The 25,297-nt window shown below is 46.7% G+C and overlaps 2 protein-coding genes across 2 annotated transcripts in view; one reads left to right on the top strand and one right to left on the bottom strand.

Moving 5' to 3' along the window:
* Window positions 1–8,396, bottom strand: part of PDCD10 (programmed cell death 10) — a 57,723-nt gene extending 49,327 nt beyond the window's left edge. Inside the window, exon 1 of the mRNA XM_040349308.1 lies at window positions 8,084–8,396. The gene's annotated coding sequence lies outside the window, so the exon portion shown is untranslated. The remainder of the gene's footprint in view (window positions 1–8,083) is intronic.
* Window positions 8,397–8,495: 99 nt separating this feature from the next.
* The window catches only part of SERPINI1 (serpin family I member 1), a 103,708-nt gene continuing 86,906 nt past the window's right edge, over window positions 8,496–25,297 (top strand). The window contains exon 1 of the mRNA XM_040349307.1: window positions 8,496–8,597. The gene's annotated coding sequence lies outside the window, so the exon portion shown is untranslated. The remainder of the gene's footprint in view (window positions 8,598–25,297) is intronic.

A 25,297-nucleotide genomic window follows, 5' to 3' on the forward strand; every position in this document is an offset into this window, starting at 1 on the left:
CCAAGCTCGCGCACAGAAGCGAACACTTATTTGAGTAGCGCCCACATATGTAAACGGTATTCAAACACCACATGTGAGGTATCGCCGCGATCGTTAGAGCGAGAGCAATAATTCTAGCCCTAGACCTTCTCTGTAACTCGAAAACATGCAACCTGTAGAATTTTTTAAACGTCGCCTATGGAGATTTTAAAGGGTAAAAGTTTGTCGCCAATCCACGAGCGGACGCAATTTTGAAGCATGACATGTTGGGCATCAATTTACTCGGCGCAACATTATCTTTCACAATATTAAAAAAAAAAATATTTGGGCCAACTTAACTGTTGTCTTATTTTTAATTAAAAAAAGGGTATTTTTCCCCCCAAAAAAGTGCACTTGTAAGACCGCTGCGCAAATACGGTGTGACAGAAAGTATTGCAATGACTGCCATTTTATTCTCTAGGGTATGTGTGTGTGTATATATATATATATATATATATAATGTTTGGGGGTTCTAAATTAGAGGGAAGGAGATGGCAGTGAAAACAGTGAAAAAACTTGTAATGCCAAACGGCCACCACAAGATGGCGCCAGATCACAGACGGCCTGCAGAAGGCTGCAAAGCCGCGGTGGGGGCGCACAGAGACACAGAATCCTGTGTCTCCATGCTTCCCCACCTCCCCTGCGCGATCGCGGCGGGCCCACGCCGGAAATTGAGGCCGCGGCCTTAGCTTCCTTCTGTGAAGGCCGCAGCCTCAATTACTGGCAGGCGCGGGGGGTCACAATTTCTTGTCGCAATTGCGACCAGGCGCCCAGATTTTGTCAAGCCCTGTATGTTGGCACTATATAAATCCTGTATAATTAAATGTATACAATAGCAGCCAAATGGCAATTTTATTTAACAGACCCCAATATATGCAGTGGGAAGGCTAGAGAAGGGCTTGCTCCCCTTATGCATTTGTTTTGTATGCCTTCAATGAGAAGGTATCTAGACTATGACCATGAACAGAATATATCTATAGTGTATTAGGTGTTTAAAACTGTTCCATCACAAAGCTCTGATAACTGGTCTGGGTTGGCAGACAATTGTCAGGGCTACACTTGGTACTGGTGTGCAGGCTCTTGGCGTTCCAACAAAAGGAAAATGTAAACATTTGCAACTGTGTACCACAGACATCTTAAAACGCTTGCATTGCCAAGTACCCACAGAGACACAATGCAGCAAAGTAGCGGATGAGCATCATTAACAGACGAGAAGCCCGAGACTAAAAAGAGAGAGTAAAGTAGGATATACATGGACCAAAAAAAATTTAAAAATCATTCAGCAGGAACAGTGATGGTGAAAAACCAGCATTCGATCAGCACCTACAGCCACGGGGCTGATCTGAGTATTCTGACATTTAATAGAGTAGCGATCCCTGCATCAATATGGTTTGTGTTGATACAGGGATCTGTCTCTTTTTAAAAAAAAAAAAAAAAAAAACTACCACCAAGAATAATGTGTATATAGGACTAGATTTATGCAAGAACTTGGCCTTTTAGGCTGCATTCACATTGTAACGCCGCGTACGCGGCGTATTTTGCCGCGATTTGTTTACTTTTTATTTTATTTTTTTAACAAATAATTTCCATTGATGTCTATGCCCGAACGCCAATGCCGCCTGAAAAAAAGGTTCCGGGACTTGTTTTCAGGCGGCAGGCGTACGGCGTGAGATGTGAACCATCTCATAGACATCAATGGAAATTCGCCCCTCCAGCGGCACGAGCGCCGCGCTTCAGGCGTATATACACCAAGGTGTGAATGCAGCCTTAGGGCACAATTTATTAAAACAAAGAGGGAACATTGCCTCATTGTGGCAATTACAGTGCTTAAAAAAAAAAAAAAAAACATGTTTACACAGAGGCGGAACTGAGGAAAGTAGAGCGCCATTCATTGCAATAAGGGGAGGAGCAAATACACCAAGAGGATGAGGACAGCCTGGTCAGGGGATGTTCCAACTTCTCTTTCAGAAACACTGCACTAGAACTCTAACTCTACAAGGCCCTCACAAAATAACGTAGCAATACTGCATCCTCCTGTCACGCATTTCTATTCCCTCTAAGGCCCCTTTCACACGATCGGACCATTCAGGTCCGCCTGTCAGTTTTGAAGGCGGACCTGAACGGCTGCTCAATGCAGTCCTATGGAGCGTCAGATGTCAGCAAAGACCCAATCCGCCAAAATAGGACGGATGGCGATGCGCCATGGACAGATGGCAATGTATCGGATGAGATCTGATGAAAACGGACATGCTGTCCGTTTTCATCAGATCTCCCCGTAGGAGACAGCGGCGCTGCACAAGCCCCTCCCCCTCAGCAGAGAGGGACATGTCATCCGCCAGCTCAGCAGATAGATCTCCCGCTGAGCCGGTGGACTGCGCCTGTGTGGAAGAGGCTTTAGCCTAGGCACCAATGAGTTTGCAATGAGCAGACTTGAGCCATGATCTGACGGATCACATGCCTGGTGAACGGGCCCTGCGCGGCTCCGAAACATTGCACTCTCCGTGTTGTGATCATGCAATAAAACATCCGTTTGGACGCTATTTACGTTGTTCCATGGTGTGCTGGCAAATATTTCTACTGTAACGTGTACCAGTATCCAGCTGGGTGTTGCTACAAGCACCCAAACCCAAGAGCAGATCCAGGAAAGTGTGCGATGGGAATATGAAGTATGATCTGACCTGCGCACGCGCACACACACACACACACACACACACACACACACACACACACACACACACACACACACACACACACACACACACACACACACACACACACACACACACACACACACACACACACACACACACACACACACACACACACACACACACACCCCTCAGCAGCAATAAGGAAGGCCATATAAAGCCAAGCAGGGCAAATCAGCCAATGCTCCCTAACAAAATCATAGCTGGGGCTTAACTTTTCAGGTTCTTTTGTTGCCATTAATGTAGATTAGAGGTTGACCGATATGGGTTTTTCTCTGGCCGATGCCGATATTTAGAAAGTCGGGGCGGCCGATATATGTTGCCGATTTTTGCGTCCGATATTTTAGGCCGATTTTTTTTTTCCTTTCCTTCATCTCAGCAAATCTAGGGTGGAGAGGAGGTGTGCAGCCTGTCAGTGCCCACCGGTGCAGCCTGTCAGTGCCCACCGGTGCAGCCTGTCAGTGCCCACCGGTGCAGCGCTCCTCAGTGACCACCAGTACAGCGCTCCTCAGTGCCCACCAGTACAGCGCTCCTCAGTGCCCACCAGTACAGCTCAAGAATGTCATGAATAATATCAGTGCCCACCAGCAGAGCGCTCGGCTCTGTTCCATCCCCTCACCTGGCCAAGGAAAGCTCCATTTGTCCCCTGACTACGGCCCTCCAACTGTTGTGGAACTACACGTGCTATAATGCATTGTAAAACTCTGACATTCAGACATGAGTAAGCATGATGGGAATTGTAGTTCCTGAACTGGAGTGTCTTAGGCCCCGTACACACGTCCGAGAAACTCGACGGGCAAAACACATCGTTTTGCTCGTAGAGTTCCTTGTGAAGCCGCCGAGGATCTCGGCGAGCCAAAGTTTCCCATTGACCAACGAGGAAATAGGAGAACATGTTCTCTATTTGGCTCGACGAGTTCCTCGGCGGGTTTCTCGACGAAAAGTGTACACACGACCGGTTTTCTCGGCAGAATTAGTCTCCCATCGAGTTTCTTGCTGAATTCTGCCGAGAAACCCAGTCGTGTGTACGGGGCCATAGAGTGAACAGAAGCTCGGGGTAAGTAGGCTGTATATCTATCCTCTAGAGCAGGGTTCACCAACCCCCGGTCCATGGCCCACTGCCGGGCCGTGGCCTATTTCCAGCCGGGCCGCGAAGGCTGCACTGTGTGAGGTGCGCCAGCGGGCAAGCAGAGAGATAACATCTCTCACCGCCCGCCGGATCACGACACTTCCGCCCAAACAGCGGAGCTGTTTACACTGCTGCGAGGCATGGGAGCAGAGAGATGAGATCATCGCTTGCCGCCCGCCCAGAACACGGCACCTCCGCCCACACAGCTGGGCTGCTATACTGCGGCGAGGGAGCAGAGATGAGATCATCTCTCACCGACTGCCCAGAACACGGCACTTCCACCCACACAGCGGGGCTGCTATACTCATCTCTCACCGCCTCCCCGCATTAATGCTGTTCTCCCTCACTGGCCTGTGCTGCCACCATGGCAGGTGACAAAAAAAAAAAATCTAATGGCAGGTGGCAAACCACATCAGGTGATGTGGCAATCCACACCTGGAGGCAGGTGACATGGCAAGTAGCAATCCGCACGTGGTGGCAGGTGACATGGCAAGTAGCAATCCGCACCTGGTGGCAGGTGACATGGCAAGTAGCAATCCGCACCTGGTGGCAGGTGACATGGCAAGTAGCAATCCGCACCTGGTGGCAGGTGACATGGCAAGTAGCAATCCGCACCTGGTGGCAGGTGACATGGCAAGTAGCAATCCGCACCTGGTGGCAGGTGACATGGCAAGTAGCAATCCGCACCTGGTGGCAGGTGACATGGCAAGTAGCAATCCGCACCTGGTGGCAGGCGACTTGGCATCCCGCACCTGGTGGCAGGCGACGTGGCAAGTGGCAATCCACATCTGGTGGAAGGCAAGGTGGCAAGCGACGTAGAAATCCACACCTGATGGCAGGTGTTGTGGCAATTCACATCTGGTGGCAGGTCACATGGCAAGCGACAATCCACACCTGGTGGAAGGCGACGTGGCAAGTGGCAATCCACATCTGGTGGAAGGCAAGGTGGCAAGCGACGTAGCAATCCACACCTGATGGCAGGTGTTGTGGCAATTCACATCTGGTGGCAGGTGACATGGCAAGCGACAATCCACACCTCGTAGAAGGCGACGTGGCAAGTGACAAACCGCATCTGGTGGCAGATTCTGCATTATGGTGAGTTTGAATCATTTCGTTTCATATTACAATGCAATGACAGCAACAATGCACTTCAATCATCCCAACACCATATCAGCCATTGTTCTGTGATGATTGAAGCGCTAACACCAGCCATCTCCCCAACAAATTGCCCCGCGAAAAGCTACGTAATAACCCAACCCCCCCCGGGCCTTGACCCGATTCTATGCCACAACACCGGTCCTCGGTGCCAAAAAGGTTGGGTACCACTGCTCTAGAGTGAATAGAAGCCCAAGGCAGGAAAGCTGGGTGTGTATCCTCCATCAAGTGAATACTAGCAGGTAGCCTCTGTCTCTATTCTGCCTGAATGCCACCAGAAGCATGTGGGCAGGTACGCCCTGCGTATCCAGCTTGGAGTGAATACCAAAAGCCCAAGAATGTAGGCTGTGTCTGTCCTCCATGTAGTGGATGAGTACCAGAAGCCAAGACAGGTAGAATGCATGGAGTAAAGAACCATCAGAAGCCCCGGGACAGGCAGATTTATGTCTATTCAACCAGAACAGATGACCACCAGAAGCCAAAGTCAGGTATGCCATCTGTCCTCCATGGAGGGGGATGTCAATCTCAGGGTGGGTAGCCTCTGTAGATATCCTCCATGGAGTAATTAGAGGCCGAGGGAAGGAAGTATGTGTGTGTGTACCCTCTGTGCAGTGGGCACCAGAAGCCTGGGATAGGTATCCCTTTGTATCTATCCTCCATGAAGTAAACAAATTAATTCCATGGCAGGTAGGCCGAGTGTCTATCCTTCATGGAGTGGACACCAGAAGTTAGGGTAGGTAGCCTCTGCATCTATCCAGCACGGAGTAAACAGAGGCCCAGGGAAGTAACACAGGGTATCTATCCTCCATGGAATGGCTACCAGAAGCCCAGGGCAGGCAGGATACATGCCTATCCTCCATAAAGTGAGCAAAAAGATCAGGATAGGTAGACTATGTGTCTCTTCTCCAGCCTCTCCTCAGAGGCATCAGAAGCGTAGGATAGGTAGGCCGCCTGTCTTCCTACAGCCTCACCTCCCCCCCCTGTCCCGTTCCTCCAGCCTCACCTCCCCCCCCTGTCCCGTTCCTCCAGCCTCACCTCCCCCCCCTGTCCCGTTCCTCCAGCCTCACCTCCCCCCCCTGTCCCGTTCCTCCAGCCTCACCCCCCCCCCCTGTCCCGTTCCTCCAGCCTCACCTCCCCCCCCTGTCCCGTTCCCCCAGCCCCCCCCCCCCCCCCTGTCCCGTTCCCCCAGCCTCACCTCCCCCCCCTGTCCCGTTCCCCCAGCCTCACCCCCCCTCTGTCCCGTTCCCCCAGCCTCACCTCCCCTCTGTCCCGTTCCCCCAGCCTCACCTCCCCCCCCTGTCCCGTTCCTCCAGCCTCACCTCCCCCCCCTGTCCCGTTCCCCCAGCCTCACCTCCCCCCCCTGTCCCGTTCCCCCAGCCTCACCTCCCCCCCCTGTCCCGTTCCCCCAGCCTCACCTCCCCTCTGTCCCGTTCCCCCAGCCTCACCTCCCCCTCTGTCCCGTTCCCCCAGCCTCACCTCCCCCCTGTCCCGTTCCCCCAGCCTCACCTCCCCCCCTCTGTCCCGTTCCCCCAGCCTCACCTCCCCCCTGTCCCGTTCCCCCAGCCTCACCTCCCCCCCCCTGTCCCGTTCCTCCAGCCTCACCCCCCCCCCTGTCCCGTTCCTCCAGCCTCACCTCCCCCCCCCTGTCCCGTTCCTCCAGCCTCGCCTCACCTCCCCCCCCTGTCCCGTTGCCCCAGCCTCACCTCCCCCCCCTGTCCCGTTCCTCCAGCCTCACCTCCCCTCTGTCCCGTTCCTCCAGCCTCCCCTCCCCCCCCTGTCCCGTTCCTCCAGCCTCACCTCCCCCCCCTGTCCCGTTCCTCCAGCCTCACCTCACCTCCCCCCCCTGTCCCGTTGCCCCAGCCTCACCTCCCCCCCCTGTCCCGTTCCTCCAGCCTCCCCCCCCCCCCCTGTCCCGTTCCTCCAGCCTCACCTCCCCCCCCTGTCCCGTTCCTCCAGCCTCACCTCCCCCCCCTGTCCCGTTCCCCCAGCCTCACTTCCCCCCCCTGTCCCATTCCCCCAGCCTCACCTCCCCCCTGTCCCATTCCCCCAGCCTCACCTCCCCCCTGTCCCATTCCCCCAGCCTCACCTCCCCTCTGTCCCATTCCCCCAGCCTCACCTCCCCTCTGTCCCATTCCCCCAGCCTCACCTCCCCTCTGTCCCATTCCCCCAGCCTCACCTCCCCTCTGTCCCATTCCTCCAGCCTCACCTCCCCTCTGTCCCATTCCCCCAGCCTCACCTCCCCTCTGTCCCATTCCCCCAGCCTCACCTCCCCTCTGTCCCATTCCCCCAGCCTCACCTCCCCTCTGTCCCATTCCCCCAGCCTCACCTCCCCTCTGTCCCATTCCCCCAGCCTCACCTCCCCTCTGTCCCATTCCCCCAGCCTCACCTCCCCTCTGTCCCATTCCCCCAGCCTCACCTCCCCTCTGTCCCATTCCCCCAGCCTCACCTCCCCTCTGTCCCATTCCCCCAGCCTCACCTCCCCTCTGTCCCATTCCTCCAGCCTCTTCCCCTCTGTCCCATTCCTCCAGCCTCTTTCCCTCTGTCCCATTCCTCCAGCCTCTTCCCCTCTGTCCCATTCCTCCAGCCTCTTCCCCTCTGTCCCATTCCTCCAGCCTCTTCCCCTCTGCCCCATTCCTCCAGCCTCTTCCCCTCTGCCCCATTCCTCCAGCCTCACCTCCCCTCTGTCCCATTCCTCCAGCCTCTTCCCCTCTGTCCCATTCCTCCAGCCTCTTCCCCTCTGCCCCATTCCTCCAGCCTCACCTCCCCTCTGTCCCATTCCTCCAGCCTCACCTCCCCTCTGTCCCATTCCTCCAGCCTCTTCCCCTCTGTCCCATTCCTCCAGCCTCTTCCCCTCTGTCCCATTCCTCCAGCCTCTTCCCCTCTGTGGTAGGTAGGTATGCTGTGCTGTACGATGACACAACGAGGCCAGGCCTGTGTCAGGAAGGACTGTGGTGGTGCCAGGCCGGGTTGCAATGAGGCCGGCAGGGATTAGCATACACCTCCAGGCCCGGGCCAGATTAGCATTACTCAGCAGCGGTCAGTGCAATGGTCAGAAGGGAAGGAAGTCTCGTACCTGTGATCCGGCCAGTGGGCTCGGCGACCCCCCCCAGCTTAGTCCTCCGGCTCCGCTCTCGCTTCCCTTGGCACCGGAAGTCCGCTCTAGGAAGTGTCCGCCGTCCTGAAGAAGAAGTAAGGCGTTGCCCGGAATTAGTCGGCCGAGTTTACCTTTCGAGGGGGCGTGCCTACCACATACGGAGGAGACGGCGGCAGGGACGGCGGGATGTGTAGTCGTCTGCTGGCTGAACAGCGCCACTATGCCCGGGACGAGGAACTACACTTCCCGAGAGGCTGTGCGCGGCCTCCGTCTGTCATAACAAACATGCGGCTTGTCAAATAGGGAGCGGAAGTCAGGGAGATAGAGCAGAGCAGGCGGCCAATAGGAAGCAGGGGTGTGGGCGGCTAGTAGAGGATTGGCCGTCGGATGGCAACATGTGGGCTCTATGGGAAAAGCAGTGCTGAGGCAGGGAGGCTGAGCCTGCAGTCAGCTGGAGGGAGAACGAGGCGGCGCAGCATCTGCGGGAACTGGGGTATGTACTACTGAGCGATGGGTTATAGAAGAGAGACATATACACCTGTCATCATTCTTCATTACTGCCCCGGTCTCCATGGTGACCACAAAGCATTGTGACAGCACGACCTGTGTCATCGGACAGGGTTCTCCTCATCTCACCTCCACACATCACCATCCACACACCTACTACTATCACCATGGGCCCCACACATCGCCACACTACTATGCTATCTACTATGACACTGCTACACCTATAGTACTGAGCAACTTTCATTCAGCAGTATTAATCCCAAAACACACATGTAATACATTGCAGCTTACCTATCATTAGATGGGGTGGCTGCATTCGTATTCTTTTTTTAAGGTTCCCCTCCCCCCTCTATTTTCACCTGGAGATCTAGCCTGTAACACACTTCCTGTATTAGAGTGCCCCCCCCCACTCTGCAGGAAGGAGCACAGGAGGCACAACAGACAGCAGCAATGTCAGTCTGGGGAAAGGGGAGTGCTAAATGGTAGACATGTGCATTCGTTTTCGTTAGAATGCATTTTCGTCCGAAAATCTGTTTTTTTCGTTATCGTTTTAACAAACGATAACGAAAGTGCAAGAAACGAAAACCGAAAGATCCGACATAAAAAATGCTTTATTTTCGTTGCGGTAAAAATTCAATATAGAGAGATTCGACATTATAGGGAAAAAATTTGACATTATAGGGAAAAAATTTGACATTATAGAGAAAAGATTCGACATTATAGAGAAAAGATTCGACATTATAGAGAAAAGATTCGACACTATAGAAATAATAGATTCGACATTACAGAGAATGGATTTCGATTTATGAGAAAATAGATTCGACATTATAGAGAATAGATTCGACATTATTACTGGTCATACAACATTAGAATTCTTGTAGGCGGCATATTCGAACGGAAATGTACGATTCGGCGTAAAGATTCGACGTTCCGTCGAATATTTTTTTGACCATTCGACAGAAACCAAGTATTATTGGATTTTCGGACGAAAGCTATTCCCCAACGAAAAACAAAATAAATCAAAACGATTTTCGGGAGTAACTAAATAAATGTATTTTCCAAACGAAACAAAATATTCCAGTCTGCACATGTCTACTAAATGGGCCTTATAGAACCATATTCACCCAGTTTAGCAGGGATCAACCACATTTGAATCCATGTGTGAGCACTGGGGTTCTAGAAAAGTTGATCTACCAATCAATGTCTGTACAACCACCCTCTCGGGTTTTCCCTGCATGATCGGTGCTGCTGGCTATAGCCTGCCACGCTAATCCTTTATTCTGACAGCAGAGGAAATCTCCCCACTATTAAAGATTCAACAGGGAGGATTCCCCCATCCTGCAATGTTTAGATGGGGGAATCGGGCCAGTTTTATCTATTTAACCCGCTAATTGAACATCAGAAAACAACTGACTCATGTATGGCCTGCTTTAGATGTACTAGCAGATTGAAATACACTAACAAATTGAAGCTAAACTCCAGCTCACACTTTATAAGCAGTTACAGCCAACCATTTTTTATTTTTTTTGCTTTTGAGATAAAGGCATCCCTGCCAGTGGTTACTGGTTTGTCTCATCTCTGTAACTGCTACACCTGCAGGACAGCTTGTTTTGATGGAAAAACAACAAACTTACTGGCCAGATCATCAGGGGAAAAATAAATGGAAGAAAGCCTAAAAAAGAAACCGAATGCAGCCGCATCTAACAAATGGGAAGCTGCAATATAATAAATGCTTGCTTTTAGGTTCAATGACACTTTTTAAAAGAATTAAAACCCTCAGGTCTGTATTCAGAAGTCCAAATATAAGTCTAAAAAGGGGAATTCATCTTTCTCCAGGATATAACAGATCCCTATCTGATAAATAACTCCATCAATAAACAATTTAGTGTTAAATCTGTGCACAAGCTACTTTACTTCTGATATATATATATATACACAAAATTGGTTCTACTGTATAGGAATAGAAACTTTTTTATTTATTTTTTTATTTCATAGAAACAAAGTTGGCCCTCCTGTATGGGCATAGATTTTTGTATGCATGTACACACATGAATGAGGACCAACTTTGTTTCTAATGAAAAAAAATAAAGTGTGTATGTATGTATGTATATGTGTGTATATGTGTGTGTATATATATATATATATATATATATATATATATATATATATATATATATATAGGTTGGAAACAAAGTTGGTCCTCATTAATGGGAATAGATTTTTTCATAATATATATATTGCACACACACACACACTTTTTTTAATATAGAAACAAAGTTGGTCCTCATTCATGTGTGTGCACTAGAAATAGCGTCCTGGCGACTTGGCTTGGAAGGTGGGCAAAAAAAAATAAAAAACTTTGTTCCATAGGACCGGCGCTCCGCGGACTAGGCCGAAGCCGCGGCCTCGCCTAAAACATCCTGCCCGCAGCTCACCGCAATCCTGGGCGGAGCGCCTTTTCCCCAGGATCGCGGCGGACTAGGCCCCCACCTCCCCCGCCGCTCGATCGCGGGGGGCCCGTGATGTCTGGTAATTGAGGCCGCGACTTTGCGGCCTTGTGAAGTCCCCAGCTCTTCCTTGTGTGAGCTGGCGCCATCCGTTGGTATTACATGTTAAGCATTACAAGTTAAACAGCAATTCTAATGTAATTTTTCACTATTTTCACTGCCATCTTCTTCCCTCTAATTAGAACCCCCAAACATTATATATATTTTTTATCCTAACACCCTAGAGAATAAAATGGTGATCGTTGCAATACTTTCTGTTACGCCGTATTTGCGCAGCCGTCTTGCAAGCACACTTTTTTGGGGAAAAAAATTACACTTTTTTTAAATAAAAAATAAGACAAAAGTAAAGTTATCCCCATTTTTTTTAATATCATGAAAGATAATGTTAGGCCGAGTAAATTCATACCCAACATGTCCCGCTTCAAAATTGCGTTCGCTCGTGGAATGCCGATAATTTTTTACCCTTTAAAATCTTCATAGGCGACGTTTAAAAAAATCTACAGGTTGCATGTTTTGAGTTACAGAGGAGGTCTAGGGCTAGAATTATTGCTCTCGCTCTACCAATCGCGGCGATACCTCACATGTGTGGTTTGAACACCGTTTACATATGCGGGCGCTGCTCACGTATGTGTTCGCTTCTGCGCGCAAGCTCGTCGGGACGGGGCGCGTTTTCTGGCTCCTAACTTTTTTTTTAGCTGGCTCCTAGATTCCAAGCAAATTTGTCAAACCCTGATATATACACACACACACACACACACACACACACACACACACACACACACACACACACACACACACACACACATTTACATTTTTTTCAATAGAAACAAAGTTGGTCCTCATTCATGTGTGTACATGCATACAAAAATCTATGCCCATACAGAAGGGCCAACTTTGTTTGTATGAAGAAAATAAATAAATAAGATGTGTATATATAATCTATAAACAAACAAACACACATCACAAGCATGGGAAGTACAGCACAAAACTGTGGCATGTTTATTGTACCGGTTGAGAAATCTGTTTATAAAGGATAAAAATATTTTGTAGACAACAATATCTTCTATTTGTAAATCTGGATTGAGTAACTTCTTTTCTAAGTCACTGATGCAAGAAAAAATAAATAAACGAATGCTGCCAAAACGAGAGCATGTAAATGAAAGTGTGTGCTCCTTTGGACTCCTGTAGGACGTAGACAATTGGTGATATGTATTCTTGGTTTGATAATGGATTTTTTTTTTTTAGGCCAGTCCTTATTAAAACATATCAGGATTTTCTCATGTAGGTAATGGTACTTTTTTCATAGAATGTTCTTGGCAACTTTTTTTTTTTTTGTTCTTGTAAAAATTTGGGGCCAGATCCACAAAAACCCGCCGTAACTTAACTTTTGACATTTAAGTTACACCGCCGCAAAATCTCTACCTAAGTGCCCGATCCACAAAGCACTTACCTAGAAATTTTGAGCGGTGTAACTTAAATCCGTCTGGCGCAAGGTGTTCCTAATCTAATGGGGCGAGTCCCATTTAAATTGGGCGCGCTCCCGCGCCGGACGTACTGCGCATGCTCCCGACGCCTTTTTTTCTGACGTGCATTGCGTGAAATTACGTTACGCCGAGTTTTGTGAATCGCGACGGGTAAAAAAAGTTGCGTCGGGGAAAAAAAAGAGATGCGGCGGGAAAAAAAAAATAAAAAAAAAAATTGACAGCGTCGCGGGAAAGAAGGGTCTGCTTTTACATGGTGTACTAACTTTACACTATGTAAAAGCAGACCTAATTTTGCGTTTGCAAACTAACAACTTACGGAGACTTCACGAAGGGAAACCGCTTCATGGATCTCCGTAAGTGCTAATTTGCATACCCGACGCGGCATTTCGACGAGAAATGCCCCCAGCGGCGGCTGCGGTACTGCATCCTAAGATCCGACAGTGTAAGTCCCTTACACATGTCGGATCTTCTGCCTATCTATGAGAAACTGATTCTTTGGATCAGTTCCATAGATAGAAACAGGGATACGACGGCGTATCAGTAGATACGCCGGCGTATCCCTTTTGTGGATCTGGCCCTAGGTCACCAAGTCTCTCCTCGACCCTCAATATATTTGCATGCTCTTGGGAGCACAATGTAGAATGTTATCACACGTGTACAGCCAATTAGGGGCAATTCAGACACAAGCCAATTAACCTAATAGCATGTCTTTGGAAACACAGGGAGGACTTGCAAACTCCATGCAGATGGTGCCCTGGCCAAGATTTGAACCAGGGACCCTAGTGCTGGGTGCTGTGCTGCCTGTTCACAACGTACTGGTTTCTGAAGTCAGGAAAAAATATTTAATAAAGTTGACTTTCCTGCTAAAGAAAGCCTGCCCTTCTTGAAAAACAGGTCTATAACGTAAATCACCTCTGTTTTTTCTTATTATAATACCAGGCAGAACAACTCCAAATGCCTTCTCTGAAAGGTTCTGTCTCCCGTCATTTATTTTCTGTTTTTCATGTTCTCCAGCTCTGCAGAGCCTTACAATCTGTCCATTGGGTAATAATACACAGCTTATGGAAAATTGGAAAGAAACTGCGCTAAATACTAAACAAACAAGAAAGAAAGAAAAACTGCAATGGAATCGCAGTCTATTCAATCCGAGAGCTGTGATTACCATGTAAACAATAAATACAAAAAACAAACAGTGAAAAAAATATAAATCGCGCTACCTCTAAACCATGTGAAACAAATGTTTGAATCGCAAAACTATGTGATATATGATGGTATATATAAATCACTAATACACCAAAAACAAGAGAGGTTGATAGCCACTAGAGGGCACTATATAGCACTCTCAAGTCCCACAATAACAGTGAAACAGTGATAAATGAACATCCACATTTTTTTATTAGATCAATACCCCTAACTAAAATCTAGTGGAACCAATTGCATTCACAAGTCACCTGCTTAGTAAACCACCTGTGTGTAATTTAATCTCAATATAAATACAGCTGTTCTGTGAAGCCCTCAGAGGTTTGTAGGAGAACTTTAGTGAGCAAACGGCATCATGAAGGCCAAGAAATGCACCAGGCAGGTCAGGGATAACGTTGTGGAGAAGTTTGAAAGCAGAGTTGCATTATAAAAGAATATCCCAAGCTTTGAACATGAGTTTGGCACAACTGCAAACCTACCAAGACATGGCTGTCCACATAAACTTACAGGAGGGGCAAGGAGATCATTATTCAGAGAAGCAGCCAAGAGGTCCATGGTAACTCTGGAGGAGCTGCAGAGATCCACAGCTCAGATGGGAGAATCTGTCCACAGGACAACTACTGTGTTTCCCCGAAAATAAGACACCGTCTTATATTTATTTTTCCTCAAGAAAACACACTATGGCTTATTTTCAGGATGTCTTATTTTATTGAAGCTTTTCCCCCTATCCCCTGGTGTTTGTGTGGGGTGAGAGACTGTTGCTGGTCAGTGCTGGGGAGAAGCTTTACTTCTTCCCCTGAGGACAGAGCGTCCTTCTCCTCACTTCACTGAGGAGACTTTTTACTTTCACTTTCAGCGGGACCTGACAGGGGGAGCCGACCTCATTGATGGGGCTGCTGACACCTCTACGGTCACCTAGAGATACCGTAGCAGCTGTCACGATGGAGCAGATAAGAAGGGCTGCACAACTTCTTTACAGCTCCGCACCAGTACACTACGGTACATACGCCTATCACGTCTTGTTTACCGCTCCGCGCCACTTGGCATAGTAACGCCCATCACTACGTCTTATTTTCGGAGGTATGGCTTATATTTCAGAAATGCTTGGAAATCCTGCTACGGCTTATTTTAGGAGTACGTCTTATTTTCGGGGAAACACGGTATTATGGCGTGTACACGTGATCATTTTCCGGGTTCTAAAAACGTTTTTTAGGCTCTAGAAAAAACAATGTTTTCTTTAATTTGATCATTAAAACAGCCTTGCCTGCACACGATCGTGAAAAAAAATGCTCTAGCAAAGCGCGGTGACATACAACACGTACGATGGCACTATAAAGGGGAAGTTCCATGCAGATGACGCCACCCTTGGCGCTGCTTTAGCTGATTTTGTGTTAGTAAAAGATGATTTGCGCTTTTCTGTCTGTTACAGCGTGATGAATCTGCTTCCTCCATTCCGAATGGTAGTTTTACCAGAACGAGCGCTCCCGTCTCATAACTTGCTTCTGAGCATGCGTGGATTTTTCACGTCGTTAAAGCCCCCACACGACCATTTTTCACAACCCGAAAAACGACAGCGTTAAAAACGTTGTTAAAAAATAGAGCATGTTCGATTTTTTTTTTTTGCCCGTTTTTTTAGAACCCGAAAAATGCTCTGAAGCCCACACACGATTGTTTTTAATGACATTAAAAAAAAAAAAGAAATTTTTTAGAACCCAAAAAATTATCGTGTGTATGCGGCATTAGTCGTGCACTCCACAAATCTGGCCTTTATGGAAGAGTGATAAGAAGAAGCCATTGTTGAAAGCCATAAGAAGTCCCATTTGCAGTTTGTGAGAAGCCATGTGAGGGACACAGCAAACATGTGGAAGAAAGTGCTCTGGTCAGATGAGATTACATTTTTTATTTTTTTTTTGGCCTAAAAAGCAAAATGCTATGTGTGGTGAAAAACTAACACTGCACATCACCCTGAACACACCATCCCCACCGTGAAACATGGTGGTGGCAGCATTCGACTTGCGACTGAGGCGGAGGTTCACCTTCCAGCAGGACAACTAAACATACAGCCAGAGCTACAATGGAATAGTTTAGATCAGGGATCCTCAAACTATGGCCCTCCAGCTGTTGTAGAACTACACATGCCACGAGGCATTGTAACACACTGACATTCACAGACATGACTAGGGCATGATGGGAATTGTAGTTCCTGAACAATTGGAGGGCCGTAGTTTGAAGACCCCTGGTTTAGATCAAAGCATATTCGTGTGTTAGAATGGCCCAATCAAAGTCCAGACCTAAATCTAATTTGAGAATCTGTGGCAAGACTTGAAAATTGCGAAGAATGGGCAAAAATGTCCCTCTCTAGATGTGCAAAGCTGGTAGAGACATCCCCAAAAAGACTTTCAGCTGTAATTGCAGAGAAAGATGGTTCTACAAAGTATTCGCTCAGTGGGACTGAATACAAATGCACGCCACACTTTTCAGATATTTATTTGTAAAAAAAAAAAATTAAAAAAACATTTATCAGGTTCTCTATTTTCCCGTCGGGATTCTCGGCTGTTTTCCTGATGGGAAAACTGCTAGCGAACTTACACACGGCCGGGATTCCCAGCCAAATGCTCTCCTGGCAGTTTTCCTGCTGGGAAATCCGGTCGTGTGTACGAGGCTTAACATCTTAAAGTGGTTTTAAAGGCTCAAGGTTTTTTACCTTCATACATTCTATGCATGAAGGTAAAAAACCTTCTGTGGGCAGCCCCCCCCCCCCCCAATACTTATCTATAGTTCCCTCTCAATCCAGCGATGTGCACAAGAGCTGAGCCTATCCCAGGTGTCTCATTCCTTATTGGCTGAGACAGCAACAGGAGCCATTGGCTCCTGCTACTGTCAATCACATCCAGTCAGTCAATAAAGAGAGAGTGGGGGACAGGACTGAACCGTGGCTCTGTGTGTCTTATGGATGCAAGCACGTAGCAGTGCTCCCAGAGCAAGCGGCTTGCTATTTGGGGCACTGGCTGAAGAGGAGGAAATCCACTGCACAGAACAGGGAGGGATAACATGTTTCAATTTTTTTTTTTCTTTAACCACTTGCTTACTGGGCACATATACCCCCTTCCTGCCCAGGCGGAATTTCAGCTTACGGCACTGCGTCGCTTTAACTAACAATTGCGCGGTTGTATGACGTGGCTCCCAAACAAAATTGATGTCCTTTTTTTCCCCACAAATAGAGTTTTCTTTTGGTGGTATTTGATCACCTCTGTTTGTTTTTTGTTTTTTTTGGTGCTATAAACAAAAAAAGAGCGAGAATTTTGAAAAAAACACAATATTTTTTACTTTTTGCTATAATAAATTGCCCAATGAGAAAGAAAAAAACCTTTTTTTTTTTAAATTGGGCAATTTATTATAGCAAAAAGTAAAAAATATTGTGTTTTTTTTTCAAAATTCTCGCTCTTTTTTTGTTTATAGCACCAAAAAAAAACAAACAGAGGTGATCAAATACCACCAAAAGAAAACTCTATTTGTGGGGAAAAAAAGGACATCAATTTTGTTTGGGAGCCACGTCATACAACCGCGCAATTGTTAGTTAAAGCGACGCAGTGCCGTAAGCTGAAATTTCACCTGGGCAGGAAGGGGGTATATGTAAAAGTTTTAGGCAGATACGTATTCTTCTTCTACATATTTTTTTGTAAAACAATAAATCGCAATAAGCGTATAGTGACTGGTTTGCGCAAAAAAAAAAAATAGGGGACAAAATGATTTTTTTTTTTTTTTTTTTTTTTTTTTTACTAGTAATGGCGGAGATCTGTGATTTTTATTGGGACTGCGACATTATATCGGACACACCGGCCACTTTTGACACATTTTTGGGACCATTCACATTTACACAGCGATCAGTGCTATATATATGCACTGATTACTGTATAAATGTGACTGGCAGGAAAGGGGTTAACACTAGGGGGCGAGGAAGGGGTTAAATGTGTGCCCTGCATAGTGTTTCTAAATTTGGGGGGAGGGGACTGACTGGGGGAGGTGACCGATCTGTGTCCCTATGTACAAGGCACACGGCATCGGTCTCCTCTCCCTGACAGGACGTGGATCTCTGTGTTTACACACAGAGATCCACGGTCCTGTCTAGTTCCTGGGCAATCGCGGGTGCCCGGCGGCCATCGTAGCACGCGCATCGGGTTCCCAGCAACGCGGTGGGTGCGTGCGCTCGCGCCCCCTAGTGGCTCTGTAAGACAAGGACGTCATAATGTCGGAACAAGAGAGCTATCGTGCCGCCATCAATTGAAGGCGGCCGGTAGTGAGGAGGTTAAAAATAACACTTTACATTCATTTTAAAGTGATTGTTATTGTTGTTATTTTTTTTAATAAAATATTTTCAAACATGTCATACTTACCTGCTCTGTGTAATGGTTTTGCACAGAGTAGCCCCAATCCTCCTCTTCTCAGGTCCCCCGTTGGTGCTTTGGGCCCCTCCCCCAAGTCAAGTGCCTCCATAGCAAGCTGCTTGCTGTGGGGGGAACTCGTGCATGCTCGCTCCCAAGCCAGCTCTCTGCGTCCATAAGACACAGAGTGCAGCTCAGCCCCGTCCCCCCTCCGCCTTACTGGCAGTGATTGACAGCAGCAGGAGCCAATGACTTCCGCTGCTGCATCTTGGCCAATCAGGAGGAAGAGCCTTGGGTCTTGTGGAGTCACTGGATTGAGACTGGGCTTAGGTAAATATCGGGGGGAGCTGCACACTGAAGGTTTGTGACCTTCATGCATAGAATGCATGAAGGTCACAAAACTTCAGCCTTTACAACCAAAAGTTCCTGCCCTTCAGAGGCTGCTTCACACCACCGAGCCATACACTGCTACTGGCGTGCACTGGGGAAAAAAACTGGCAATGCACTGATCCCTGGCTCATTGCACAGTTTACCTTTTTTTTTTTTTTTTTCTTTCAGTTGAACTTTATTGAAATGTCACAAGTGACATCTAATTCAGTTCTATTGCTGGCAGTGTGAAGCGATGGATTGCATCGCACCATGCTGTGCTGAAAATGTTTTCCCCAATGAACACCACAACAACACTGTGGTATGAACCGTCCCTCTAGGGAACAAGGCTTTTTGCCTTGGCTTGCATTAGGACAACGCTGGGCAATGCTCCCAGTTCATCTGCTATGAATGAGCCCTAAATCACATGGTCTAATTGTCCCCCCAGTTTCTGGGTGTGCATATCAATTAGGTGTTTTTTGTTCGTCCCCCCCCCCCCCCCCCTTTAACTATGGGGATCTGTTCTTTACTATTGTTATGCTGTCTCAGGAGCTGGGAGATGGTGTAATGCTGATAATCTACATGGTAATTTTAAGGCAATATCTACCACTTTCAACAACAGCTGGATGGATCAAGGCAAACTGCCACCAGCACTTGCTGTTAGAACGGTGAAATAATCCAAATTGCTGGTTGTAAATCACTTTGATCGTTTGGTCTTTTTTCTGAGCTCTGTAAAAGCAGAAATTGCCTGAAAATTACAGATTGTGTGGTCATAATACAGGTTGTGTGCGGCACATCAGGAGGGGCCCTCAATGTTGGCCTCCATATGCATTCTATTGAAGCAAGGCCCTCAGGTTAAAGCACATGGGAGATATACATGCCTAAGGTTACAGTACACACTATGACCTATATAAAATACCTTGTGTATGCTGCAACTTGTGGGACTTGCTTCTAAGTGTGTGTGTGTGTGTGTATGTATGTGTGTGTATGTGTATATATATATATATATATATATATACATATATACATATATACATACACACACACACACACACACACACACACTATAATGTGTTTGTCTGTATTAAATGCATAATGACATTTTCTTAAATGCTACTTACAAATATACCTTGTTTTTCATGAAATTCCAATTTAAATATTTCCTGAAAATTGCTAGGTTTTAGTGCAGATGTAAATTTCATGGGGCTTTACTACCAGTAAATTGTCAATGTGAACCTGCCCTCAGCTTTTGTTCTTCCTTTTGAATTGCCACTTGTACACATGAAAGCCTTTCACACTTCCTAATGCTTTCTTGCTGCTCGCCGTTTTGCTCATATCTTACAATTCTTATGCTCTCTGGAAGTGGCAAAGATATTGTTTCTGATATAAATACAGTGTATATTCACACCCCTGACAAGTGTTTTTATTTTTTATTATTATTTTTAGCTCAACTCTTCACCATCGTTACTGTGTACTTTTCACACGTTAACTGTCACATTTGTCCTCTATTTTGACTGTTTTAGGTGTAGTGGAATGGAACTGTGTACATCCACAAAATGTCTAAATGATATGAATGATAGTATTTTTGATTTTTTGATAGTATTTTTGCATCCGCTCTATGGTAATTTGGCTGACTCTTTCAACTCTGTATTATAAAGCAGAGATAGACAAAGGCAATTGTTGTAAAAGAAGATTCATATGCCATAGCGCCTTAAAGTAAAATTCGCGCCCAGAATTTGCACACTAAAGTATTTGCTTTTTATGAGCAAGCTATAAAAGCACCTTAAAAAAAACTCGTATGCACCTCCTATAGCTACAGAGTAGACGCTGTAAAAAAAAAAAAAAAAAAAATCAATTTCAAAATTCTCGACCGAGGTAAATAAATCTGCCAGCCCTCTAATATAAAGTTACCGTACGTTATTTTGGGACATTATTTCTATGCGATGCATCACTTTATGCAAGTTGAAGTGCATAACCGCGTACACCCGCTTTCACCCATTCATGTCTATGGGCAGCTGTACACAGCACCAGGGGCTCCCAGGCACTGAAATATGTCTTTATCAGGGCCGGTGCTACCACTAGGAAAACTAGGCAGCCTGCTAGGGCGCACTGTTGCCTAGGGGCGCCTGGCCACCAGTGTTCCTACTCCTTCTTTTTTTTTTTTTTTTTTCTCTCTGCAAAAAAGCAACTAAGTCTCAGCATCAGCAGGCAGCCGCCGCTCCGTTCATACATAGTGTCAAAAGGCACAGTGGCGGTGGAGATCTGTGTCTGTATCCCGACTACCAAATGAATGGACGCAAGCAAACATTCATTGATGGGCGCTGGTGAGGCTGCATTTGATGGGCGCTGGTGAGGCTGCATTTCATAGGTGCTGGTGAGGCTGCATTTGATGGGCACTTTTTTTAGATACATGGGCAGGACAAAGGGAGGTGGAGTCAGGGGTGGGGTCAAGGGGGTTGAGGCAAAATTAGGTTTTCGCCTAGGGTGTAGCAAATTCTTGCACCAGCCATGCTGTGCAGGCAATCGCAGCAATGTGAATGAGGCCTAAAACACAATTACATCACACTACAAATAACTAGATCATTCAGTAAGGGCTTGTTTACTTTTTGTTAAACATATGTACTTGAGTTTAAGCCAAAAAGAATTTCAGCACATTTTTTATGCTGAAAAAGCCCCCCTCGGCTTGTACTTGAGTGAGGGTCTCCCACTGTGTCATGCAGTCTTAACTGTTCGACGGTCGTCCACTATAACAAAGCCCCGCCTCCTTTTCCGTGGTGGATGGAACACTGAACACTAATGATAATGCTGGGAAACGGAATCGTGTTCCGTCTATCACGGACGAAGAGGAGGCAGGGCTTTGTTACAGTGGATGGCCGCCAACTGCAGTTGCATGATACATCGGGAGATCAAAGGCACAGTGAGGCTGAAGATGGGCATCCTTCCTGAGGACTGGTGCCCAGGGCTGTCTTAATGCATGGGCACCTCCTGGGCACTGCCCAGGGGCCTGCATAGGGGCCCCCGTGATCTTGCATTACATCATACTTCCCGGGACAGTCACGCTTTCTACTAAGCTGTCCTGGGATGGTCATGTCCTGGCCAGCATCCCATAAACTGTACTGTGCCCTCCTGATCCCTGTATTCTCCCCTTCTGACTCCCCCTGAACTGTGCTCTTTGTGTTGATTAGTCTTTTGATTTATGGCATGTTTTCTTATTGTTTAAAATCATTTTTATGTTTAATTCTATCAACTATTTATACTTTAATTCTTGAGAGTAAGTGCGTAAATTGGGACAGGCTGTTAGGGGCCCCAGTGCATTACTTTGCTCAGGGGCCCATGATGCTATTAAGATGGCCCTGCTGGTGCCCAGAACTGGACAGCATACTCTAGGTGCGGCTAGACCAGAGTCTTGTAGAGTGGGAGAATTTTATCTCTGGAGTTAATCCCCTTTTTAATGCATGACAATATTCTGTTTGCTTTGTTAGCAGCAGCTTGGCATTGTATGCCATTGCTGAGCCTGTCATCTACTAGGACCCCCAGGTCATTTCCCATCCTAGATTCCCACAGAAATTCTACCCCAGTGTATAGATTGCATTCATATTTTTGCCACCCAAATGCATTATTTGAAATTTTTCTACATTAAACCTCATTTGCCATGTAGTTGCCCACCCCATTAATTCGGATCTTTTTGCAAGGTTTCCTCATCCTGCGAAGAAGTTATTTCCCTGCTTAGCTTAGTATCGTCCTCAAATACAGAGATTGAACTGTTTATTCCATCCTCCAGTTCGTTTATGAACAAATAAAATAGGATTGGGCCAAGCACAGAACCCTGTGGGACCCCACTACCCACCCCTGACCATTCAGAGTACACCCCATTTATCACTACCCTCTAAACTCGCCCTTGTAGCCAGTTTTCAATCCATGTACACACCCTATAGTCCATGCCAACGGACCTTATTTTGTACAGTAAACGTTTATGGGGAACTGTATCATCAAATTCTTTTGCAAAATCCAGATACACCACATCTACGGGCCTTCCTTTATCTAGATGGCAACTCATCTCCTCATAGAAGGTTAAAAGATTGGTTTGGCAAGAACGAATCTTCATGAACCCATGCTGATTACTGCTAATGATACTGTTCTCATTACTAAAATCTTGTATATAGTCCCTTATCATCCCCTCCAAGAGCTTGCATACTATTCATGTTAGGCTAACTGTTCTGTAATTCCCAGGGATGTATTTTGGGCCCTTTTTAAATATTGGTGCTACATTGGCTTTTCTCCAATCAGCTGGTACCATTCCAGTCAGTAGACTATCAGTAAAAATTAGGGGTGAAACGGATCAAAAAACTCACGGATCGGATCGATCCTCGGATCAGGAGTCATGGATCGGATCATTTTCGGATCAGCGCAAAAAAAAAAAAGGGTGTTTTCATTGGTCCAAAAAAAAAAATGTGTGTGTGTGTGTGTGTGTGTGTGTGTGTGTGTGTGTGTGTGTGTGTGTATATAATATATATATATATATATACACACACATACATTTCAGGGGTGGATTAAAGAGGAAGCAGGTGAGGCTGTTTGGGACTTGTTAAAAGTACAATCTTGATGTTTTTACAGATAGATAGATATATATATATATATATAATCTGTAAAAACATCAAGATTGTACTTTTAACAAGTCCCAAACAGCCTCACCTGCTTCCTCTTTAATCCACCCCTGAAATGTGCTCTTCCCCCCCCCCTCCTCTCACACCAGTGCTTCTCTGCTAATATTCCCTCTCCATGTCGGCTTGCCAGAGCCCAGTGCACAGCGTGACACGCCTCCCCGGGGAGGCGTGTCACGCTGGGCTCTGGCAGCAGACTGGCCGGAGCTAGGCCGAAGCCGGGGACTTTCCTAGGCCTAGGCTCCGGAGCGCTCCGCGGATCGCGGGGTGTGCCGATCCGAACGGGGTGGCACGTTCGGATCACGGATCGGTGACGATCCGTTGCACCCCTAGTAAAAATTAGGAACAATGGTCTGGCAATTACTTGACTGAGTTCCATAAGTACCACGGACACGGGTGCAAGCCATCTGGTCCCAGTGATTTATTAAAGTGGTTGTATAGTCCAAACTTTTTTTTTTTTCACTTGTAAGGCAGAGGCTTCGGTAACTCACCTGGTCCACGTCGAGGGAGATGACATGTTGCCTCGGCGTGCCTTCCGGGTATCTCGGCTCCAGCCACTCCCACGCATGGGCGTGGGTGATTTCTTTCCGGCAAGGTCCGGCGTCTGCCAGGCTTTCAGGCGAGAATCCCCTGTGCGCATGCGCCACTGCAGTCAGTGGCTCATTGCGAGGGGAATATCTCCTAAACCATACAGGTATCTTACCCCCCTATTTCCACCCTTACATTTCTTGTTGCAAACGCTTTTATGCCTTTGAAGCGTTGGAGGAAACTGGAGAACCCAGACTAAACCCACGCAGGCACAGGGAGAACATGCAAACTCCAGGCAGGTAGTGCCATGGTTGGGTTGGCCATAGTGTCCTGCCCTATATAACATCAATTGGATGGTTTTTTTTCTTTGGGGGGGGGGGGGGGGGAGTTGTTGTGTGTTTGTTTTAGTTTTTTTGTTTTGTTTTTTTCCACTCTTGCTGACGTTATTGGTAAAAAAAATGGATTAGCCAGCCTATAATGAGTTCACAATTACTTGATAAGGGGACAGTAATGTCTATGGTGAAACAGAGAAGCCTGCTGATTGAATGCTTACAGGGAGATCATTGACCGGAAGGATAAGAAAACACGAGATTATAGTTCCCAATGTAGAAAGAACAGTCGCTGCTTATGCCACTCCCCTCATCATTAATGAAAATACTTGTGTAAGAAATCTTTTCCCACTATGTAGTTTATTATATCCGCAGTGCAATACTGTTTTTGGCTCTCTTCTCCATGCCCATGTGATTATTCCTCTCTCCATCCATGTCCTCACTCCTCTGTGTGATTATTCTTCCTAACTTCCATCAAAGTACCCACTCCCAAAATGACTCTATTTATACTTTGTATTTTCCCCCCAAAAAATAATTTTTGACGTCTCTTGCTTCTTATAGTGTCACCCACTGTCTATTCCCAAGTACGGAGTGTTTGTTTTTTTTGTCCATTGCATTTGCATACATATATATATATATATATATATGTGTGTGTGTGTGTGTGTATGTGTGTATAATATAATATAATATAATATTTTTTTTTTATTGTCGGTTTTCATTTTGGTGCACAACTAGCAAAAAGCAATTCGTTGAAGGGTGGTGGGAAAACTCCCTTTACATTGGTGGTCATTTGGAAAAATGGCCCCTAAAACGGTGGTCCAAATGCCATCCTTAAAAACCGATACAAAGTTCATTGATGTGTCTTCATACTGGCTCTGCGAAGCGGCACATGTTTTAGAACCACCATTGTATGGCGAGGCCAATCGGGCCCAGTTCAAGGAGCCCCAGAAATTTGTGTAGGAACCCTAGAACCCTAGTGTTTCACAGATTCTTGGTAGCGTGCCACTGGTCAAGTGGGTATTATTAAAGGGGTTGTAAAGGTTTGTTTTTTATTTTCTAAATAAGTTCCTAAGCTAGTACATTGTTGGTTCACTTACCTTTTCCTTCGATTTCCCTTCTAAATGTTTTTTTTATTTGTCTGAATTTCTCACTTCCTGTTCCTCCTCAGTAAGCTTGCCCCCATGATCTGGCTGGGGGTTAGTCAGCCAGAAAAGCTTTCTGAGGAGAAA

The sequence above is a fragment of the Rana temporaria genome, chromosome 4 (genome assembly GCF_905171775.1).
Source record: "Rana temporaria chromosome 4, aRanTem1.1, whole genome shotgun sequence".
Classification (NCBI taxonomy): Eukaryota; Metazoa; Chordata; class Amphibia; order Anura; family Ranidae; genus Rana; species Rana temporaria.